Genomic DNA, 24,778 nt, shown 5'->3' with positions numbered 1-24,778 from the left:
CCGGTAGTTGTAAATCCTACATTTTTTCTCCCCATCGGAGTCTGTGGTATTCTACCTACTAACCGGTAGTTGTAAACCCTATTTTCTCCCCTTTGCAAAGTGAACCCTTGGTGTTCATCCCAGTTGATGACGGTTACTTTTTGTGGTTTTCTACCCAGTATCCGGTAGATGTAATCCCCTCTTTGACGGTTATCATTATCCAATATTCGGTCTTGATATTCCCTCTTCCGTCGGATAATTGCTCTGAGTAAGCAATTTTATCCCCAGCGGGTCCTCTTTCATTCACCGTTTGCCGGTAATGTTTGTTGTCCCCTTTTTGATTGGTCATCATTACATACCTAGTTTTGTATCCCGATGCCTTTCATTTCGGTTGATTTATCCTTTAACAACCTGCAACCCGGTTACGGATAATCTTCCATGCGAGTATATTATCTACGTTATGACGGCAATAGATAATATATCTCATGCACTCATTGGTCGAAGCCTGTTGTGTTTCCCCAGTTGAGTAAGATTCGTGTTCCTTTGTGGAATCGAATATTCATTCTACCCCATTTTTTTTGTTTGGATAGTTGCCTTGTTTGCGCAATTTATCCCCAGTGAGTCATCTCTCGTCTACCTTGTTGTTGCTGGTAACGATTGTTTCTCCCTTGATTGGCCATCTTTACATACCTAGTTCGGTATCTCGATGCCTTTCGATTTCGGTCGATTTATCCTTTAACAACCTACAACCCGGTTACGGATAATCTTCCATGCGAGTATATTATCTATGTTATGACGACAATAGATAATATATCTCATGCACTCTTCAGTCGAAGTTTTGTCTTTCTTCAGTTGAGTAAGATTCGTATTCCTTGTGGAATCGAATGTCCATACTTTAACAAGTTTGCTTTTGCTTTCTTCCAGGATGATGACTGTTTTGGAACACACACCAATTCACTATTTCGGTCGATTTATCCTATAACAACCTACAACCCGGTTACGGATAATCTTCCATGTGAGTATATTATCTACATTATGACGGCAATAGATAATATATTTCATGCACTCTTCAGTCGAAGTTTTGTCTTTCTTCAGTTGAGTAAGATTCGTATTCCTTGTGGAATCGAATGTCCATCCTTTAACAAGTTTGTTTTTGCTCTCTTCCAGGATGATGAGTGTTTTGGAACACACACCAATTCAAGCCTCGGTCGGTCACCTATTATATACCTACTACCCGGTATCCCTGGTGTTCCTTCCTTTCTGCTCCCTATTATGACCTCGGTCCCCTGTGGAGTCAGATTTCCCTGAGTTGAAACATACCTCTGTCAGGTCTTCCTTAGATGATTTGGTCGATTGATATCTCTCACCCATACACCGGTCTTAGATATTCATTCTTCCCGAGCTTGTTACCCACTAACCAGTAACACCTCATCCCTTTGCTTCCTCTAGAGAGTCTCTTAGATTTCCCTAGTGGAGTTGTTGTTGTGATTCGCTTTTTGCTGTGTTGGCATACTCCCCAATACATACATTTTCCCGGCAGAGTTGTCTTGTCAGCTCTTTCCCCAACCCGAGTCCGGATTGTTATCCGAAGTATCCTTTGTGGATAGTTTTGCTGTGATGGCGTTTTCCCCAGCACGTGCATCTTTGAGTCAGCTTGAGTCTTTCCATCGGATGTGTTTCCCTTTGGAAAAAAATTTTCTCTCCCCAGTAAAGTCTCCAGTTTCAAGTCGTGTCCTACTCACACATTTTTCTTTTTCTTATCCCCATAAGAGTCCCGTTAGAGTCTCTGTTCCATCAGTGAGTGAATTACTCCTATGGATTTTCATTTCTCCTGATTTCTTTTCTTCTTTGTGGATACATATCCCCACAGAGATAGTTTGTTTTGCATACATACATTTGTATCATGAGGTCTCTCAGGGACCAAAAGTTTGTCTCTTTATTGTTATTTAAGCTCATTCTACCTCGTCGAGACGAAGATGTTAACCTTTATTTCTCCGGCTAGAATGATCTTAAATAGGGGCATCTGTAAGACCCCAATTTTGTCCCTAAGATCTATTGAGCTTATATGAGCTAGGGTTCATTTTGAAGCAAATTCCCCAAGTGGTAAAGGCCCAAGTTCATCAGACATGTCAAGGTCATCTGAAGACCAAATTATTCAACTGTGCAATCAACTGAGGGCTTTGAGGTGGGGGAAATGATTTGAGACATCCCATTCATGTTCAAACAAGGTCTATTCATCATGTCAAACATCTATCTTGAAGATTTTGAAGTCATTGCAAAAGTTTCCCAAAATGGAAAGTGACCTGTAATTTCAAGTTTCCAAAAATGGCAAGTTTTTGGTCCACATTCAACTTAACTTTCCAACATCAAAGAAGCTTCAAATTAACTTTTGGTGAACGTAAAAGTTGAAGATATTTCTCTCCCATTTCCAAAAAGTCCTATATCATGTCCATCTAGTAATTGGTCGAGAAGTTATGGCCAAATGATCACCAAGCATGCATGGAAGTTCAACATAGCATAACTTTTGATCCAAAACTCCAAATTGGTCCATTCTTTTTGCAAAATGCTCCTTATGACCAAGAGATTCCAAATCAACCTTTGCCTTGCATGAAAGAAGATCACATGACCATTTGTTCATACATGTACATTTTGGAGGGAAAATCCATAATTCAAAATTGGATGATCAAACAAGCAAATTAACACTTCCATGATGATTATTGAATGATTTTAAGTGGAATTGAACCTTGCATGGGCACTGTTCACGTGTGGGAAGGCCATGCTAAGTACACTTGCAATTTTGCAATTCACCTTATTTCTCACTAATCATGTATTAACCAATGCTTAATTATAATTTCAGTGTGATTAACAGGTGGTATATAAGCTAAATCATAACTGTTTTTGAAAAAAGAGGCATTTTCAGATCTAAAATTTTCCATTCCCTCCAAAATTCTCTCTCTTCAATTTTCATTTTTCTTCACACAAACCTTGAATCTCTTTGCATATTCATGATCTTTGTGGAATTCTGAGGAAGATTCATCCATTATTCGTGGCAATTAAGCAAGATCTTGAGCAGAACAAGTGCTTGAACACATTAATGGAAGCTTCAAATTGAGCAGGATCTAGGTGTTTCCAATTGCTAATTCTTACACAAAGCTTCTTTAGAGGATAAAGGAAGTTGATCTGGAGCTGGAGGAAGCTTGAACACGTGAATTTGAAGAACTGCATCTCAAGTAAGGTGAAATTCGATTCTCTCTATTTGCCATTTTCTTGCCATAAACATGTAGATCCTGTTATGCTGATCATGCTGATATAATTAGATTTTGATTTGGTTAAGTAATGAGCACGATATGTCAATTTAAAGTTTGGATATCAAAAATGTTTTCGCTCGATCGTTCAATCCATGAGGTTTTAGGCTACATGAGCATGATATTTGAATTCTACGTTGAGAGACCTTTTGATCCATATGCATTTCGTCCATTTCTGGAAATTTTCTGATGAAGCTCCGTCGTGTACACGGTCGGAGAAGACGACCGGAGAGCTATCTCTGCCGTCTGGTCTTTTGCCTAAGGTTTGCGTACCAAACGTAGCGTTTCATTCAAACGCTCTTGGCTTGGCGTGCGCGGGTTCGTGTCCTGGCATATGCACCTTGTAAATTTAATTTTCGAAACGCAGCGTTTCATGTTTCCCTTGCCTTGTGCGTGGGTTCGACTCCTTCGCCATGCATTTTCTGGATTTTATTTGAATTTTCTCATTTTCCTTTCATGCGTGGGTTCGATACTTGCTGGTGCATTTTGCAGATTTATTCAAATAATATTTTCCCTCCATAATTGTCATGCATATTCCATTATTTCACTTAACTTTGAAAAATCATAAAAAATTGTAAAATGCTTCAAATTGCTCTCAATTTTTTTTCAAATTCTTGTTTTGATCTCTAGTTTTTTATAGGATTTATTTCATGATTTGTTGGTTGCTATATTTTTAATGTGTGATTTTTGTTTGAACTATGTGCCAAATTGACATGTTACATTCAATGCCTTGTGAAATGCTCATAGTTGATCCAATTGATTTGAAATTTGGCATGCTTGATCCTTACATGTGATATGATTTTTGAGCTTTGGTTTGAGATTTTTATCATATGATATCACTGTTTTGGACACATGAAGATATGTTGTGACAATTTGTGTCACATATTTGGTATTCAATTTGTGCATTTTTGTTTACCTATCATTTGAGCTCTTCTGGATCTAATTTTTTGCATGATGCTTGTTCATAACATGTTGAGTTCACATAAAAAATTTCATTATCATTGGATGCTTTTCTGTTTTGATTTGGATTTTCTAACTTGAATGTCCATTTTGTGCACCTTTGTTTGCCTTTGCATGACATTGATCATTTGATGCCTTTACCTTATGAATTGATCTTGGTCCTTTTGAGGACATCTTAGGACATGTTTGAACTTGCAATGTGCAAAAGATTGACTTCTGTTTTGATCATTTGATTTGGTTTTGAACCTAGTCTTTGTACTAGTGTTTTGTACATAAACTAATTGTGCTTTGTGTTTCAGGTTTGGACATTTAGCATTGATGATTGGTTTGATCTCACTTTGTGAGATACAAATGATTTGAATTCTAACACATTGATGTTTTGTAGGATTCTAAATGATAGGCTTGAGCTCATTCCTTCATTTGATTGCTTGACCATTGCTTATTGAATTGTGTAACAGTTGGAGTGTTTGTCTGTTTGTGTTCTGTTTGAGATATTAACTGTTTAGCTTTTGTACAGGTACATTAGTTGCTAGCTCTTGCTTGAGCTTTTCTTTGGAGTGTGGTTGATACACCACTTAGGTAGCTACTCTCTTACTCCATGTAGTCTGGAAGTCCTGTCACCTTTTTGGCAGGCATTTTGGCTGAAGTCCTCCTTATGAGGCTCTGATTGTGTTTGTTTAAATTTGTGCCAAAGACCTCTAAATGAGGCATGTTAATTGATAAGTCCTCCTAAGTGAAGAGGCAATTGACAGATAGAAGGGATTAGCAATCAATCCCCCGTTATTCAGTGAGTCGTTCACTATGCTCGCACTACGTGCTGATGCTCTTGAACAAGTACCCAAGATCTTGTTTAGAGTCTGTCAAGTGGAATAGGATCCCACATTCTGGATCCCCATGCTTTCTTTATCATAAGCTCACCCAGGCCAGGGTTAAGAGCACGAGGTCTCATCCTCATTTCCATATTTGATCAGCTTCACCCTAACTCTCAATGTTAGTGGGTAAGAGCTCACAGATTACCTTAAGACAGTTTGGCTTATTTGTCGAGGTTGATATGACCCCTCTTGACTAAAGCCCACCTATTTGATTGAGCCTCTTGTTTGTATATAGAGTGTGATGCATTGTTTGCTTGATTGCTTTGCATGTGTTTGCTTTTGCTCATTTGTTTGTTTTGAGGAGTTAGATATAAGTCCATCTATTGGCATTCTGTTTCCTGTTTTTGTTTGGAGTTGGATGTAAGCCCATCTATTGGCATTCTGTTTCCAGTTTTGTTGTTAGGAGTTGGATGTAAGTCCATTGATTGGCATTCTGTTTCCTCTTTCTGTGGTTCTCTTGTGGGACTTGCTTATTGCTTTTACCTTGTGTTGCCTTATTCCAAAGGAACTTACTTGGATCATCTCTATGATCTCGAGAAAGGAACTCCTATTTGTGGTTTTATTTCCTTATTTCTCACCTCTTGCATACTTAACCTTGATCCTTTTTCATCCTTAACCCAAACCAAAAACTTTTGTGCAAACATTTTGACTTGTTTTTCAACATTAGAAACCTAGGCATTATGCCTTTGATTTTCAAACTTTCTTTTCATAATACTCATTTTGAATTGAATCTTTAAGTCAACTTTGACCATTTTTGTACATACTCCTAATTGGTTAATGCAACTCACTCAAATGTGTCTCTTTTGTGGTTTCAATGACCACATTCTTAATCAAATTTTTCATAACCTTTAGCTATTAGGTTTGAGTTATCTTTGTGGTAGATGTAATACTCACCTTTGTCCTTAGTGATTGAATTGTAAGACTTCCATGCTTATTATAGGGTTAACCCCTCACTAGCATGTCGAAGTTATTCTCACATGGTGGACTTGTGGTTTTTCAGGTCGAGTTTTCTCCCTTTGATAACAAAAGACCTTAAGGCTTTTGGACCAATCAATCCACTCACTGTTTTGAAATCTTTTACCCGAACTACGGGGTTTTGATCCTTATCTTTCATGAGAAGGTACGTAGGCAATGGGTTCATCCATCCAAACACAAAAATGTAAATAAACTTGTATATTCTTTTCTCATCTCTTCAATCATGTTTGCACAAAATAATTTCATAAACAATAACCTTTGCAACAATGTGTGAAAAGGGCTCCCTAGGAGTACCTAGGATGTTGTGGGTGCCTAACACCTTCCCATGACACAACCAACCCCCTTACCCAGATCTCTGACCTTCTTTTACTAGTTTTGTTTGTAAAACTTTATAGGTTTTTGTTCGCTTTCTAACCATTCCTTTGGATAAATAGAAGTGCGGTGGCGACTCGACTTTGTATGATTTACCTTGGATTTAGTTAATATCTCCAATGGTGACGAATACACCGGTACAAGATCATATTGATGATCCAAGTAGCTCTCATCCTTTGGAATGAGTGTCACACAAAGCATAAACTCAAGCAATCAATCAGAGTGAATTTGGAAAAAGCTCCTCAATGCCTCTTGGATCTCTCTCTCTTGGAAGCTCATGGCAATGGTTCCCAATTAAGCTCAAGTGGGAACTCCTAGCACAAAGAAAACACACATCAAAAGGTTCTATAATACAATCAAAGAATAGACAAGAAAGGAGTTTAGAATATGGCCCTTTCAATGTTCATCTTCAAGCTTAAGCATTCTAAAGGCCTAATGCCTAGTTGCTCTTTGACTTTTTATAGCACTCTAAAGGCCCAATGCCTAGTTGCTCTTTGACTCCAAATTTGCATAGAGAAAGTCCTAAACTCTAAGTCCATTTGTCCAATTCTTTGCATTTGGTTCACAACAATCAAAACAAATCACAAGCACAATAGTATATACACAATTATGTGCTCAAGTGAGCAAAAGGCAAATGGCATTAACATAAACATGTGCTCAAGTGAGCAAAGGGAAAAGCAAATGGATAATATGTGCAAGAATAGTAAATTGCATAAAAGTAAAGTGCAAAAAGTAAATAAATGGTTAATGGTTAGTCTTAGTAGTTAGTGTGCCATAAGGCAAAATTTAGCGCTATGTTAAGCAATCGTAATTTGACTTATGTAGAAGTCACAACTATCTGAGGTCGGTCAATAATAATGTAGGCAACAACACAAGTTAGAAGTCTTGATTAGTGAACCAAGTTCCAACAACTTGCCATGCCAAAAAAGAAAAAGAGAATTGATCTTGTATTGGTTTAAGCCTTTTGCTGATTTAGAAAACAACCTATCCTTAATGCAAATCCATTCACTTGATCAATTGATCAAGATGAATTAGATTTAAATCAAGGAAGATTAAGTCTTCCTAATCAATGCTAACTTATCAACCTTCAACTCATTGATCAAAAAGAAAGAAGAAGAAGAAGGAAGAAGGAGATGAAGAATGGATAAGGAAATGGAAAGATCAAAATGCATAAGATGAAATAAGATGTACCAATCTATATGTATTGACCAAATGACATTGAAAGTCAAAGTCAAACAATAAGAAATCAGAAATGAGATGGAGATTGGAGATCAAACCATAAGCATAATATTTTTGGCATTTTTAATATTAAAATAAACTTGAATTAAAAATAAAAGAAAGGTCAAACTTCAAAATTATTTCAAATCAACCTTGAAAGGTCCAAGTAATTTATCCCAAGTTCAACAAGGTCAAACAAAGTTTGACAAAAAAATTTCAGCATTTTTAAAAGTCAGAAACTATTTTTAATCAATTAAAAATGAATAAAAATAACCTAATTGAACTAAAATCTCAAATAAATCTCAAATCAATTAAAAAATTGATGAGAATATTTTTCATAGATCCATCATCATTCAAATAGGTTAGGAAAATATTTTTGGATTTTTTGGATATCAAAAACTATTTAAAATGAATTAAAAATAACCAGAAAAGAGAAAATTCACAAAAAATATCAAATGATAAAATAAAAAATATTAAAAATCAAAATCAGAAACTAGAATTTATTTGGAGAAGAATGCAATTGGTCTCATATTTTTTGGATTTAAAATGAAGAAGATATTGATTTTTGGAAATTATTGGAATAAAAGAAATTAAATCAGAAAATTGGAAATTCAAAAAAACCAGGAGCGTTAGATCTAAGCTCATTAATTGAGCTGGCAGATCATGCGTTCCCGATACGCGCTTCCACCATACCCCAAAGTCAATGCGCTACACAATGAATTAAAATGAGTCATAACAAGCGAGGGCCAGGATTAGACTGGAAAACTCAATCCAATGGTCCACATTCAAACTGGCAATGGGACGGCCACCGGAGCCACCTTCTTCTCCGGTGAGCTTGTGTTTTCCGGCCAAAATTGCAGACAACCAAATCTTAACCAAAATACACGATCTATACATCTTTGGAAAGCTGGGATGATGTACATCATCCCCGTGCCACTCAATTCCACTCTAGATCTCTATATTGAGAGAAATCAGAGATGGAAGTTCTGTGGTGTTCATCATGAACTTAATGGATTTCAAAAATTAAATGCACAGTCATGATGCCTCTATTGAGAGGACTTCAGCCAACACAAGATCCAAGCAAATAGGTCAATATATGATGAGTTTCGAAGAAAATACCAGTTGAAGAATAAACTTGAATTCTGGAGGTTTGAGCTTGATTCCTTGCTTTCTTTGCCAAAACAGAAGATCAATGAGCTGATGGATGAAGGTTTAGAAGCTTTAGATCCAAGGATTCAACCCGATGTAGTTGAATTTTGGATCTGAAAAATTTGAAGAAAAGTGAAATAGCTTCTTTGGTAATGGTTATGGATTTAGTTGTGCAGCATCTCAGGCGCCATTAGGTTCCTTTTCAAGTGAAGCAAGCAAGTGTATTTATAGCAAGAGCTGATGCAATGCATGATCAAACTCGTGTGCATGTGAATTGGGTCCTCCATGCATGGGCCTGTACAGGCGCATGTGAGGTCCAAAACTTGGTGCAAATGCAAGCTGAAATGAATGTGAGATGGTTTGGATGTGTAGCTTGGAGTGAATTAGCTTGTGTGATGAATTTCAACATGTTATGCATAATCATGCCTAAAACTTCTCCTCTTCGAAAATGCCATTTGCCAAATCCAAACATGATCATGTGAGTAATGGTTGGAAAGGTTTTGATGCAAGGAACAATTGTTATGTTGGGAAAAAATCCATTTCGAGTGTGAAAATTGGTGAAATTGGAGTTTAAAGTGCAAGGTGCAAAACATGGAAAGGCAAAGTTTCTAAATTTGGCCAATGTTCAAGCCCTTCTATTTTGATGATTCAAGCCTCAAATGAAAAACCCTCAAATATAAAAGTTGTATATATTTTCAAGACAATCAAAATGGACTTAAATTTTGCATCATTTGGATTTTTGATGAAGAAGTTATGGGCACTTGAAGTTGGACTTTTTTGCCTTTCAATGCATTTGGCCCAAAAAGACCTATAATGTCTTGCATTATCACATGTATTTCCTTTGAGATTTTGGAATTTTGTTCAAAATAACATTTGAATTAGACATCTTAAGCTTTCCAATGCATTTGATCCCACCTCAAAATCATAAAAAAGGAATGAGTTATGTCCTTGGGAAGTTGACCCAAAATTAGGGTTTCAGTCAAAATGACCTATAATGTATTGGAATGGGAGATGACCTTCCAAGCTTTAAATAAATTTTTAATGAACATGAAAGTTGTTCATATTGTCCTTAAGAACATTTTTTATTTTGGAACCATCTCCATTTGACCAACACATGAAAAGTTAGGTCTCAGTGCATTTCAGAATAGTCAGATGAATTGACTGATCAACTTCTCAAGTCCATGACTCCTATCTTGATGAATTGATGATTGAGGATACTCAAATAAGTTCAAATATGCATGAAATGATTAATTAAATAACTTCCCTTGATTGTATTTGATCATGGGCTGAGGTTGCTTCATGAGCAAGGCATTGTGGTGCACAGATGAATTAGGGTTCCTTTGGGACACAAACCTCAAACCCTTTGACTTGCCTTGATCAAAATGATGAATTGAGATGTTAGGGAGACACATTTGATGGATGAGAGCTTTGTGAACCATTACCATGCTTGCTTTTATCTTCATTTGACCATATCTCTGCACAAAGGATCTCCTTGAAGCTCTTGACCTTGTGATTGCTCAAACTACAAACAAAAGATGTTAGTGACATATTTTTGTGCTTTTGGTTAGTAAACAAAATGAGAAAAGCAATAATATACAATTCAAGCATGCTTGGTGATCTCAAACCACTCACAAGAAAACCCACCCAAAGGTAAAGGGAACCAATATGCTTAATGATCCTTGAGGCAATGCAAATGCAATGTTATGATGCCATGAGGGATCTTAGGGACAAAATTGGGGTCTTACAGGTGCATGGGAGCGCATAGGCCCATAAAATCATTGTTATAAGTCCACAAATGAATGTTAGATAGTCTGAATTTAGCTTGGATTGCAAGGCAAGTGTGCATTTGGATTTGAAGTTTGATCCTTGCCAAGTGATGTCACCATGTTCATGCCATGTGCAGCCTATGCATTCCTTGTCCAAAATGAATGAATTTGAGCTCTTTATAAAGGTGAGATCAAGAGGAACAACTTTAATGTTCAACACTTTTTCATTTGGAGCTTGGAACTTGAAGAAATTTGAGGTGGAAGTTTGGAAATTTTTGACATATCAAAATTTTTCCAAGTGTCAAGCCATATGTCTCAACATTCCACCTTAGTTAACTTTTTATGTGAGCTTCAAATGAGAAACGTTTATTCATCAAAGTTGTATCTCTTTCAAAGACCTTCAAAATGGTCACTAATTTCATGTAATTTGGATTTGAAATGATAGAGTTATGCATTTTTGAAGTTTGGAAAAATCACTTGGTCAATGGTATAGGTCAAAAGTGACCTATAATGTAACCTCATATCACATGCTCAAAAAAGTTGAATTATCTCCCACTCCAAACATCAAAGTTGAATTAGACACATTAAATTTGATTTTTCAACTTGGAAATATTTCATATCATGAAAATTGAGAAAGTTATGGCCTTGGGAAGTTGACTTTCAAATTAGGGTTTAAACAAAATGACCTATAATGTTTCAACATAGAAAATGCTTTTCCAAGCAAAACGAGATCTAGGTCTCAACATTAAAGTTGTTTGGAATGTCATTTAGAGTAAATTTTCTCTTGGAATAATTTTCATATGGTAAAAATTGTAGGAGATAGGGTCTAGGGAGACCCAGTTTTGATCAGATGAATTCATCTGGCCAACCACCATCAACCAACTTGCTAACTTCCAATTCTCTTGACTTTCTTGTCTCATGGTAGATCATATATGCATAAGATGATGGATTTTGAAGTGTCCCTTGAGAAATTTGATCAATTGGTGAGATAGCTTGTTGGAGAAGTTACTCAAGATACCCGGTCAAACTAGGGTTTCCAAGGTAAATCACCCTCAAACTCTTGAAGAAAACTTGATCAATATAATATGTAGAGAATATTAGGACTCATATATGATGCTCATAACCATTATTGAATCAACTTTTAGTTGTGCTCTTTGTTCATGAGGGTCTCAAACCCTAGATGTGAACTTGAAGAATCAATGGAGATCATGCCCTTCCTACAAAAGAGTTAGACAAATGCAAAGACATATTTTTGATATTTTGGTTAGTGAAATGATAAAATACAAGTATGATATAATCACATAGTGCTTTGTGATCTCTCCCAAAACAAACCCAATGAAAGAGGGGTAAGGAGGATGTCAATGTATGATCCCAATGCTAATGCTTATGATGGGATTACATGAGGGATCTTAGGATCAAAATTGGGGTCTTATACATGCGTCCTCTTCTCATCACCCTACTCACATTAGCATTGTTGACTACGGAAGGCATATAGGGTATTGGGACTTCATTTCCATCCTCCAGCATTGTAGCATTGTATTTGTATGATGCCGCTTTATCAGAGACATGCGGAACTGGTCTTGGCAGGAAAATGACCAAAGGTGCAACAGCTGAATTCTTGCTATTATAAGTTACTTTAACAGATTTTGGCAGGTTAAACCGCTGCACTATCACATTAACATTGTTATTTGGATTTCTGGCATAAGTAAAAGTAATGTCCCCTTGATCCATCAACCTTTGAAGATCTTGTCTCACTATCACATTAACATTGCTTAGACTGTCATGTATCCTTACCAACGATCCTTTAACCAGACAAACATCATAGACTTTGTAACTACCAGGACAACCGTCCACCATGTTTACTGCATTGCCAACCTTTCTTCTGATGGGACCGATGATTCCTCTATCCATTAATCCTTGAAGTTCATCTACCACTGTAAGACATCCATGAATAGTTCAGGAGCAAATGTTGCAGGTACTATAATCATGTTGAGCGAAGTAACCAATTTCAGACAATGTAGCATGCATTTCCACCAATGATTTGTTGTACTCACCTATGTCATAGACATAATGTTCATCTAGGAGTTCCTGTATCATGTTTACCTCGTTACAATTTCTGTTTCTAGTTACCTAAATTAAACCTTGATCTAGAAATATTGGAAGACCTTTTCTTACAACTACACATCCTCGAGAATTTTGACAACAAACTCGACAAGATTTGTAGTTGTTCTGCTCTAAGTTGCCCATCCCGTACAACGTAGCATACATCTGTACCAAGTACCCCTATTAGCAAATTTGCATCACAAACACGGTACTCATCAGGACATTCGTACACCATGTTTACTAAAGCGGCCCCATGTTTGGGTAATGGGTTAGACTGAATATTGGGGTTTACATACTTGAACGATAAGGTACCGCTCTTGATCAACTTCTGCACTTCAAATTTCAACGGATAACAGTTCTCAGTACTATGGTCGGGTGCCCCTTGGAGAAAGGCATAATGTGCATTTGCTTTATACCAACATGGAGGGTTCTCTGGAATAGTCGGTGGTGACCTTATTTGGACTAGATTCTTCTGCAAGAGGGCTGGAAATAACTCGGCGTAGGTCATGGGAATGGGCTCAAAGGGTGGTGGCCTTTGCACTCTGGATTTTGGTTGTATTGCTGTAGAGCCTGCTGGCGAGCCTGTTGTGGTGGACATTGCTGCTGATTTTGTTGTTGTTGATTGGACTATGGCTGATAGGTGGGTGCCATTGATGCTGGATTAATGATTGGAGAAACTTGGTAATTTTGTTGTCTAGGATTGTATGGTCTCCCGGGTCTTCACTGAATGACGCTAACATCTTGCTCTTTATTCTTAAAAACACCACTCCTGTATTTCTTGGTTGTACCAGAAGAACTTCATTCTTTAGTCAAACGTCCCTCTCGGACACCCTCTTCAATGTGCATCCCCATATTCACCATTTTAGTGAAATCGCTTGAAGTGTTTGCCACCATCTTTTCATAGTAAAAGGAACTCAATGTTTTAAAGAATATCTTTGTCATTTCCTTTTCTTCCAAAGGAGGGCTAATTTGAGTAGAGATTTCACGCCATCCCTGTGCATACTCTTTGAAGGTTTCTTTGTCTTTCTGGGACATCGCCCGAAGTTGATCTCTATCTGGAGCTATGTTCATATTGTACTTGTATCGTCGGACAAACGCTTCTCCCAAGTCATTAAAAGTGTGAATCTGCATGTTGTACAAGTCCATGTACCATTTTGTCGCAGCACTTGTCAAATTATCTTGGAAGTAATGAATCAACAATTGATCGTTGTCTTTCTCGGTGGACATCCTCCTAGCATACATGGTGATATGGTTGTGGGGACAATAATTTCCTTTGTATTTCTCAAATTCAGGTATTTGAATTTGGCTGGTATCTTCACATTTGGTTCTAGACACAGATCATGGGCATTCTTCCCAAATAGGTCCTTTCCTCTGAGGGCATTTATCTCCCTCTACATTTCCTAAAACTGGTTTTCAAAGTCATCTAACCTTTCACAAACACCCAATCCTTCAGATGCTTCTGCACGGAAAATAGGCTCGTTGATATATGGTACAATATGCACCACTGGAGTAGGAACGAACATAACTGGTGTAGGAACAGACGTCGTAGGTTGTGCCGCAGGCTGATAACCTTCTGGTGTAAAATTCAGGGGCATACCCCAAGGGTATCCATTTTTTCGTTTGGTACTGCGGGGGACTCACTTGTGCTACAAAGGTGGGGGCAGTAACAATTTTGGAGATTACAATATTCTGAGCTTGAGTGGATAGATTCAGTGATGACTGATTCTGTGCAACCACTAGAGCCTCTACCAAAGCGGTGTGCCTTTCCATACCAGAACGGAGACCTGTTACTTCTTCTCGGAGCTCTTGGTTCTCAGTTTCATATTCTGACATCCTTCTTCGTTGATTGGCTTGTGTGTTATACCGCTGCACCAACTTGTCTTGTATGGAGAATGGAGATGAATAAGACCATTTGTGAAGTGCAAGACAAAATGCAGGATGATGCATGATATGTAATGCAAATGATTTATATTTTTTTGTTTTCAAGGAATTTAGAGAGATATAAAAAAATGTAAATATCATAAGGTAATAATGCTTTTATATAATATCTAAAAAAGACTTCATTTCATTAATAACTTGGAAATATTACATCTTGAAGCACACAAAAAGTCCTAACAAAAAAAAGCAAAGAAAACTACATCTTGGGAATCCTGAAGCACTTAAATGAGGAGAAAAATCAATCCTTTTTCGTAGCTCCTTTATTTTGTCTTCATAAAAAGACTCCACCTCATTCTTCTCAACCACAATCAGGTCAACAACTTTATTTCAAGCATTGGGAGCAGGGAGAACATCTATCAAATCCTCTTTCTTTCTCCGCTTCTCTCTGGGATATTGCTTGAGCAAGACACTTTTCGGATGAAGCTTCTCTTCTTTCTCTACAAGCCATCAATCTTGAAGGAAGAGTAGATCATATTTTTCTTTTAACTTCTTTTCCAACTCCTTTTTCTTAAGTTCTGAAGTACATAACCTATTTTCCCAGATTTTTCTTTCTACCTTCATCCTAGCTAGAGCCTCTTGAAGATCCTCTCTACTCTTGGTGAGAACATGAGGTGATGGTGGTGTAGCAACAGGTAAATAAGGCTCCTCGGGAGGGTAAGGAATTTTGAGACTATAAGCTCTAGCACGAACTCATTTAGTGAAAGGTTCGAGAGCAACACAATCCTTCCTCCCTAACTGTTCTTTGTCCTTCTTATGGATGTTATGCCAAGCATTCACAATTTTGTCCCTTAAGCCTTGATTCTCTTCTCCATTAAGGTAAAAGAAACTTGCCAACCAAATGTTGTCAGGCTTATCCTTCATAGTATACCCAAACGGATATCTGGCAAGAACAGTGTTGTAGTTGATTCCCCCATGTATAACAAGAAGAGGTACATTAGGGAATTCCCCACAAATGTCAATGATTTCCTCAACGTCCTAAGTTGGAATATATCAAGTTAAATTTGCATGGGTGAGGGACATAATCCTTTGAGACCACCTAGGTTTATCTAGGTCATTTTTGAAGAATCTGGATTGCGGTAAGTGCGACATAAACCATTTGTATAGCAGAGGAGCACAACATGTGATAGCTCCATAACCCTTAGAAGTCCTATGATGAATTGTATAGTAAGCATCACCAAGTAATGTAGGCACAGGGTTCCCAATTAGAAAGATCTGGATGGCATTGACGTTAATGAAACCTTCAATGTTGGGGAACAACACTAGACCATAGATGAGTGAAGCGCCACGAAAAATACAGAGTCGCCATCGAATTTTATTTATTCCAAAAGAAAGGGAAAATAGCAATAAAACCTCAAATGAGAGAAATGGTCTTATAACCAAGAGAAGATTCGGAAGTCGGTTATGCAAGGGGAAGGTATTAACACCCCTAACATCCATGGTACTCTATGGGAACCACTTGCTCGTCTCAAATGCGTATGAATGTTTATTTATCTGTAAGTTTCTTGCTATCGGGATGAGATGAGAGAATAAGGTGGGGAGAAAATAAGTTTTAATTTAGTGTGCTCGCCAAGGATTTGGGCCCTTGTGCCTACGTATCCTCATACGTGCAATAAGGAAGTCAGAGCTTCGTAGTTCGGCTCACAAATGGAACATTTTTTTGGTCGTTTTTACTGAATAATATTGACGTTCGCGCGCTACTCTTCACTTGCTTGTATACTATATCCTGGGAGCAGAAAGTATTTGCTTGTTTGCGGTAAAGTGGATACGCTTGGATCACACTCTAGTAGTTAAACATTACTTGCTCGCACATGGAGGCTTAAGCTTCATTCACGGTAGAACGGAAGTAACACGTTCTTATTGAAAGGTTTTAAAGAGAAATCCCTAAGGAAAAAGATAATTTGATTTGTTGGAGTTGATTTTATATACGGAGGCAAGTATCGGACCCTTGGCTAGATACAGTCAATGGTCCAATAACTCGGGAGTTGAGAGGACAATGTTATCCTAACCACTCTTTTTCATCCAAAAAAGAGGTTTAAATTGTGAAAAGAGTTTGACAAGTCTAATCGTTGGAACTTAGAGGGAGACAAGTATCTGACCCTTGACTAAGTACGGTCAACGATCAAAGTACTTGGGAATTGAGAGGACAATAAAGTCCTAACTACTCTTTTTCTCCCTCATAGCACCTAGATCTAACTTGTTTGAATCATTAGATATTTTAAGAGGGAAAGTCAAGTGTCGGGTCATCGGGCTAGGTACGACCGGCAACCCAATTACTTGAATGTTGTGTACAAACACGTACACCCCATTTTGCATTCCAATTTGTTATGAAAATGGTTTTAAAAAAGGAACTTGATGTTGGATCAAGTATTTGAATTTATTATGAAGAAATAGTGAGTGAAGAATGGAGGAGAGAGATAGAATGAGGTTGAGAAGAGAATGGAGAAGAGATGATATAATGGATCATGGAGTGGATGGAGAATACTTGACGTTGCAATGGTGTGAGTTTTATTTGGAAAACAACTTGACGTTGAATCAAGTACCTTTTGTTTCTTTTGAAATGCTTTGGTTTATCGTTTTGTATTTTTTCTTTGTTATTAACATGCATGGTGAACTAGCTAGAAAGCAATAAATCTAAGTTATTACATGATTGTGGGGTGGGGGGACATTTGACCCATAATGGGGGGATGGATCCATACAATACAACATAATGGAATGGAAAGAATTGTACGAATTATAAACTCTTAAACTATGTACCATGCCTAAGGCATACAAGTGACATGCTACTTCAAACAATACAAGGATATTGAATGAGAATAAAATGGTTAGGAGCATGGCTAGCTAGGAGTGAGTTTGAATCTCCAAGTCACATGTGGACACAAGACAACAAATGGGTTAGCATGAGATTAAGTAAAATGAATGAGAATGATGCAACAATATGTAAGCATGCTCAATGGTTAAAATCGATTCGAAAGGTAATGGATTAATCAATGAAAAACAATCAAATATCTATCATGTGATCATGGTAAATGAAATTAGACATACAAGGCGTTCATCGCCTAAATTGAAATGGGATTTTCAATTTACAATATGATCACAAACCAAATGAATCGATTAAATGAACAATTAAAGTGACTATTAATTCTAAAAATTAAAATCTACCTAAACATGAATTAGGATCAAAAATCAAATGGGAAATTCCTAATCCAAAGTCAAGAATTGAATCTACCTACATGGACATGGAAATCATCATACAAAAGTCAAATTGAGTGAAAATTAACCGAATGGGAAAATCATGGTAAAATCAACCATTAACCATATTATTAAATCATGAATAAAGTCAACAAAATGGATTAGGATCAAACTAAAGCAATGGGAAGTTACAATCCAAATCATGGATTGAATCTAATCTACATGGACATGAACAATCATCATACAATAGTCAAATTGAATGAGAAATTAACCTAAGGTCTAGCCATGGTAAAATCAATATCTAACTATGTTAATCTCAACAAAAATCCACGAAATGAATGTCTAAACCTAATGATTAAAATACTATTCAAAACATGGTTAATCAAACATGAATTAATTCTGGAAAATTAAGAAAACTAAATATAATCTAAATTTTTTTGATTAACCCTAATCACCTTCTAATTACCTAATCAAATCTAATTAGGGATTAAATATAATCACAACAAACATTTATTAATCCTAATTAACAAAAAAATAAGAAAATCCTAATTTTACCCTAGCAAAAAAAATCAGGATGGCAATGTTGATTAACAGTAATTAAATAAAATTAACATGAATTAATCAAGAGATAAGCATGGATTGATGGGGATGATTATCAAGAGAAATATTGGACTCGGGGGTGAAATCCATTAGAAAGGAGGTGTGGTAAACAAAATTTGCTTGGGCCTAAGCCCAAGCTTCAATTATCCTCATCCGAACTCAACGTGAGATGAACAGGTTCTTGGCACAACCATGTTCACACGATGAATCTCCCAGGTCCAAATGTTCAGCACATGAAACTTCATCGGGACCACGTACGAAAGACTCGCACATAGACACCAGAAAAAGGTTCAAGAACTCAATTCCTCATATCCAAAATCCCAAGTCAAACGCGTTGAATCTAGGTCGAAACAAACAGGGCATTCCTTCATGACACAAGAACTCTGCTTCACCAGGATTCGAGCTTCACCCTCAAATGAAGAATCAAGGATAAATCATCGAATTGCAATCAAAACCAAAATCGAAATCGCTTAAAGGCTTATTCTTACGCACAGAATCAGGGACGAAGTTGATGATTGAAAGCAAAGCACTTATGGAGACGAAGTTCTCGACACGATGATTACAGGTTCTGTTCTGATCCTCTTCCCTTTCTTCTCTGATCTGTTTTCTTTTTGTGTCGTTGCCATTTAAAGAGCTTTCCTGCGGGAACCTTGTTGCCGTTTGCAGAGAGTAGTTCTTGAAGTTTCGTTCAATTTGTTGCAGGATAAACCGAAAAATGCAGAGTTGATGTTTTACGGTTAAACCCAAATCAAAGAGTGATTCCCAGGTTCTGTGATGGAAGCAGGTTGTGATGGAAGGTGGTTAGAAGAGGGGTTGTCGTTGTTGAGATGTGCGGGGAAGGTTTTTGGATTATGATGAAGGGTGAGGTTGAATAAGAGGATTGGTTGGTGGTTGTGGAAGTTATGGTTCTGAAGAGAGTTGATGAGGGATTGGAGGATGATGAAGGGTTGTGAATTGAAGATGGAGTGAAGTTAGAAGTGGAGGTTGGAGGAAGTGAATTTGGTTCCCTGTTGTAATTTATTTTTCTGTTTTCTTCTATTCTTCCTTCGTTTTTGTTCTTCTTTTCCCTTCTGTTATGTGGATTTGTGGCGGTGATGGAGTAGTTCAAAGTTTAGGTGATGTTGGTTCTTGAAGGGGGTGATGCAGAGTGAAGAAGATTGTTATTGAAGATGGTTATTGGAGAAAGTTGAAGGTGTTAGCAGGTTGTGAGATGATGGAGGATTGAAGGGTTCGAATGGACGGTTATGGAGGGTGGAAGGTTGAGGTTAAGATGATGCATGGTTGGTTAGTTGTTATGTGTAAAAAGGTGTGAAGGATGAAGAAGATAGAAGAGGGTTCTGAATTGGAATTCGGTTATATGGTTGAGAGTGAGGTCAGGTTCTGATCAATGTTGCAGGTTTTTGTGAAGTTGGAGACTCCCTCATGACAGTTGGTGGAAAATTCAGTTATTATTTTCGGTTATAACAGTTGGGGAAATGAAAGTTAGGAGGTGGTTCGGTTCTATTTTGGAGGAGGGTTCAATTCAGTTATAAGTTTGTTAGTTGGTTAGAGTTGAGATAATTCGGTTAGAGTTTCGGTCGAGCTTGCAGGTTCTGTTATATGTTTCATCCTTTTCCTTTTGTTTTAAGGATTCCAATATAGGTTCTGAAAAAAGCTTAAAGATTGTATGCCGTTTTTGCGGAATTTTGGTTATGAGTTTTTATTCTTATGAACCTGTTAGAGGTTGGTTTCAATCTTATTAAGTTCATTCACTCTCATTTGCAGGTTCTAAAATATTTTCATGAGCCACAAGTGGAGCGCCCCTTCCAGGTTTCCATTATACACCTGCACTCTTATGCCTCTGGTATGCTGAAGCTGAGCATTAAAAGGCTCAGTTGTGAAACCTGACTGTCTGAATAAGCTTGATAAATGTCTTACAACTAAGTTCATATTTTGTTATAGTCTGTGGCAGTCAGCGTGAGATTCTGATGTGGTTTTTGTGGTGAGGTGATTTAGGTGTGACTCTGGTGGTGATGGATGTGTTTGGTGACTGATAATGCGAAAGGAAATGTATTGGATTTATGGTAATTTAGTATGTAATATGAAATTGTAATGGGAATGTTTGAAATTGGACTTGAAATTGTTCAGGTTTTGGATATTGATTGTGTAATAGGATTGTGCATAGATGGAATTGGAAATGAGTGTAATTTTGAATATATTTGTTTATGGAATTAATAGAAAGTTTGAAGGTTATATGTATGACACTTGATTTAAATGGAACATGTATGTATTGGTTTAAAATGGAAACAAATTGAGAATGGAATTGGTCATTTTAAGGAAATGATTTACTTAATTTAGAATTCCAAATGTATGGAATTGATTGTATGAAATGACGAACTTGTAATTGTTTGATTTGGACATGAAATGGAATTGATTTGGTTAAAAAAAATGAAGAAATCAAACTAGAAGCAAGCAAGCATTGACTTTAATAAACAAACTATGGTATTGAAAATGGAATGAATTGTATGGGAAATGAACATGAATGAACCATCCACATACTCATAGCTAAGCCTCTTGAAATCAAACACACTTGAATGGATGATGACTAACATTAACAAGACTTTGATAAATCATCTTAACATGGACCAATGAACCAATGAAATCCATCATGAACAAACTATAAATATGAATAAACCACGAAAAAACCATGGGCTATGAATAAGAAAATGATCAGATGATATCACATTAAACTTAAACCAAAGATACAGAACAAGTAGGTTTCGACTAGATCTTAGCCAAGCAAACATACACTCTATGGAATGATGATGGACTAATGAAGTAGGATTAGGGGTACACACAAGGAGTAGTTTCATGAATTAGGGTTTGGGGACATGATTAGGGTTTATAGAAACCAACAAGAAGTCACGGTTGAATCTCCAATGGTAAGAACACGCATAAACCTCAAGAGCTACCCCAATTAGGGTTTAATCGATTGAGCCGCCTTTATCTATAGAGAAGCCCTAACTTTCAATAGGTGCAAGCATAAGGCTCGGGATCCATGATACATGTCCTCTTGTATATGACCATGATTATGCAAATGAAATGAAATGTCTATAAGGCTATGCATATGATTAAGGTTAATGACCTAGATGAACTTTGTGAAGGGTATGTAAGAACAAAGTTGGTTCTACAATATATCTCTAAGATTTTGATGATAACAAAGGATGAAACAAAAATGGTACTCTAACAAGATTTTTTCTTATGTGCAGGACTATGATCAAACATCAGATAGAAAATTACATCATATACAAAATATTCGATTATCAGATGCTACTCAGAAAAAATGTGTCCAGAAGGCTCTAATTCTGATCAACGCAGATACCAGCGCAACATAAAGAAGTCAGAAACTCTGATAAAAGAATACTGAATCCAGACTCTGAATCTGAAGAAGTCTAGAGCATTGAGAAACTCTGATATGGTCAGACATAATCAACCTCTGAAGACAAACTATGATTTATCAAGACTCTGATGCCGACTCACAAGTTCAGAACGTGTAACCGAAAAGAAATCTTAATTTGGAAAGAAAGTATTTCGAGAAGGAAATAATGAGGCATGCAAAACTGTTTTAGAAAGAAACAAGAAGAGTAATGACATTAAACATTCTTCAATGACCAAGATCATGTCATCACTCCAACGGTCCTTCACAACGACTATATAAAGGATGAAATACTTCACAAGAAAAACACACCTGAGTCACACAAGAATACGAAAACTCTCAAATTTCCTTCTTATCTTTCACGAGCTATTGCTCTTATGTGAAAAGCTATTGTTCTTACAATTTTGTAATTCTTGCTTGTTTGTTAGAAGCACATTAAGTTACAATTTATACTCTTGCTTAAAATACTTCCTCAAGTGACTCTGTGTAGTCTGAATACTTGAGAGGGCTGAGAGATTATTCTCTTAGACAATTGGTTGTGTAATCTTTCAAGATTAGTGGATTAAGTCCTTTTTGAAGGCGAAATCACCTTGGCCGGGTGGACTGGAGTAGCTTTGAATTTCAAGCAAACCAGTATAAAATTCTGTGTCATCTTTTTTTATTCTGTGTGTCTGATTTCTGGAAAAAAAATTATTTCCAAAACAATTCAAACCCCCTTTCTTGTTTTTCTCAACCTTCAATTGGTATCAGAGACACGACTATATTATTGATTCTCTAATCAAACACTTAACAGTGTAGAGAGATCCAGCGTGAGAAAAACTATGGCCAACACCAATGAAAGAGATAGTTACAATGTTAAACCTCTAATCTTTGATGGAGAAAAATTTGATTATTGGAAAGACAGAATTGAAAGTTTCTTTCTGGGCTACGACGTTGATCTATGGGATATTGTCACAATTGGCTACACACCATGTAACACCCCTTTTTCTATCCCAAAATATTTAACATATAATCAGAGTAAATAAGCACGCATATAAACAAAAAGGCGTCACATCGACGTTTTCAAAAACTAAAAGCTTTCAAAAACCAACATCATTCATCATCAATATACAATACACCTGGTCATTTAAAATAACACATTTCACTTATCATGAATATTCAAGCATATGCGTTCGCAGCGGAAAATAATGAATACTCATGTATTTCATAAAATGATCCATGTCCCATACCATGATCATCTCTCAACAATTTCTTCAAGATAACTAAAACCATATCCATAATATTTGGCACTATGGCCTCTCAACAACAATTGCAAATAAGCATGTTCACAAGTAATAACATAATACTTATCCAAATAGGATACGAGTTCAATACTACTAATCTACCCAGTGTTACATGACCAGAGCATTGACTCATTACCTAGTCTTCAAACTAAAATACGGAAACTCTCCGGCTAATCTCGAGTGAGCTACCTTCCACTTACTTCAGCGATACTACTCCTGAGTATCTGCACGATACCCATGTAAAGGTAACATTCAAACAGAAAGGGTGAGAATTCAAATCATTATGAAGAAGTATAATAAGGCACAATGATTAAATCAACAATTAAAGGAATTCATCACACTTCATATAACCATGTAAATAATACTAACCAATATTTTTTTTCACATGTTTCAAACATCCATCAAAACTCAAGAAGTATAATATTCAAATCCAATATTATATTCACAAATATACACACAACTACAACTATCACATAATCACATATTTTGCCAAATTATGTATCCAAACGTCACCAAATTCAATTACCATATCTCATACACACCTCACAATCACATCAATGCACACATTCAATTATCACATAACTCTAATGTGACTCAATGCAAGACATGTGACTGTATGCATGCGGTACCTCAATGTGAATCCAACGTTTCACCGCTTTCCGATTCAATATCTAGAATCCAAGCCACGCTTCCGATCCGGACAAGATCAAAGCCACTACGCATATTTCCAATTAAGGATCAACGTCTATGTGAACTCACAGTTTCACCGCTTTTCGATTCAATATCTAGAATCCAAGCCACTACGTCTATTTCCAATTAAGGATCAACTTCTGCTACGCCTATTTCCAATTAAGGATCAACGTCTATTACCATGTGAACCCACAGTTTCACCGCTTCCACCATGAAGCCGACCATGCCATGAATGAATGTACAAATACCAACACATATGCAATTAAGATCATCTCTACCATCTTAACATTCCACATATCACCATAATTCAACTCTATGAATTATCCATCAATGGTACATATACACATTCATAACAATATATCATTCACAAATATGCAATTAAGATCATCTCTACTATCTTAACATTCCACATATCACCATATATAAACTAATTATCAAGTACGCACAATTAGATTTCATTCCAAAATGATTACAACTTTTAAAATCTCAATTTTTCATTTTTCACAGCAAGTAACCGGTTAACGCTCGGTGGGTAACCGGTTAACATAAAACAGAATGTAATTTCCTGGCAATTTTCAACAGTGTTAACCGGTTAACACTTTTGGTTAACCGGTTAACGCAAAACAGAATGCGTTAACACAAAACAGAATGCAGAATTTTTGGGCAGGTTGTTAGCAAGTAACCGGTTAACGCCCCTAGGGTAACCGGTTAACATAAAACAGAATGCAGAATTTTCTGCGTTTTTCATCGTTGGAGGACTTTCGGACCTCCGATTTCGATTCCGTAAAAAGCCAAACATTCATAAAATTATGACTCATACAATACCCTAAGTATATAACATTAATTTACAGTTTTAACACAATCAAGTCACCACAAATCGAGAATACTTATCAAAATTGTTAGGTTTTAGAGAATTCAATGTAAACATATTTCTACCCATTGCCCCAATCATACTAACCCATAA

General features: G+C 36.7%; 1 long non-coding RNA gene across 2 annotated transcripts; it reads left to right on the top strand.

Annotated features, from left to right (window-relative positions):
- Positions 1-18,574: 18,574 nt before the first annotated feature.
- Positions 18,575-20,664, top strand: LOC127125710 (uncharacterized). 2 transcript variants are annotated; one of them, XR_007804786.1, is made up of 3 exons: positions 18,615-18,991; positions 19,129-20,015; positions 20,191-20,664. It is a non-coding gene; the product is annotated as an uncharacterized LOC127125710 (long non-coding RNA). The 2 variants fall into 2 exon arrangements; XR_007804785.1 differs by having other exon boundaries at positions 18,575-18,991; positions 19,129-20,664.
- The last annotated feature ends 4,114 nt before the right edge of the window (positions 20,665-24,778 follow it).

This window comes from Lathyrus oleraceus, chromosome 3, assembly GCF_024323335.1.
Source record: "Lathyrus oleraceus cultivar Zhongwan6 chromosome 3, CAAS_Psat_ZW6_1.0, whole genome shotgun sequence".
NCBI classification, from domain to species: domain Eukaryota; kingdom Viridiplantae; phylum Streptophyta; class Magnoliopsida; order Fabales; family Fabaceae; genus Lathyrus; species Lathyrus oleraceus.
The sequence above is the reverse complement of the archived record's forward strand: the minus strand, read 5'-3'. Positions and strand labels throughout refer to the sequence as shown.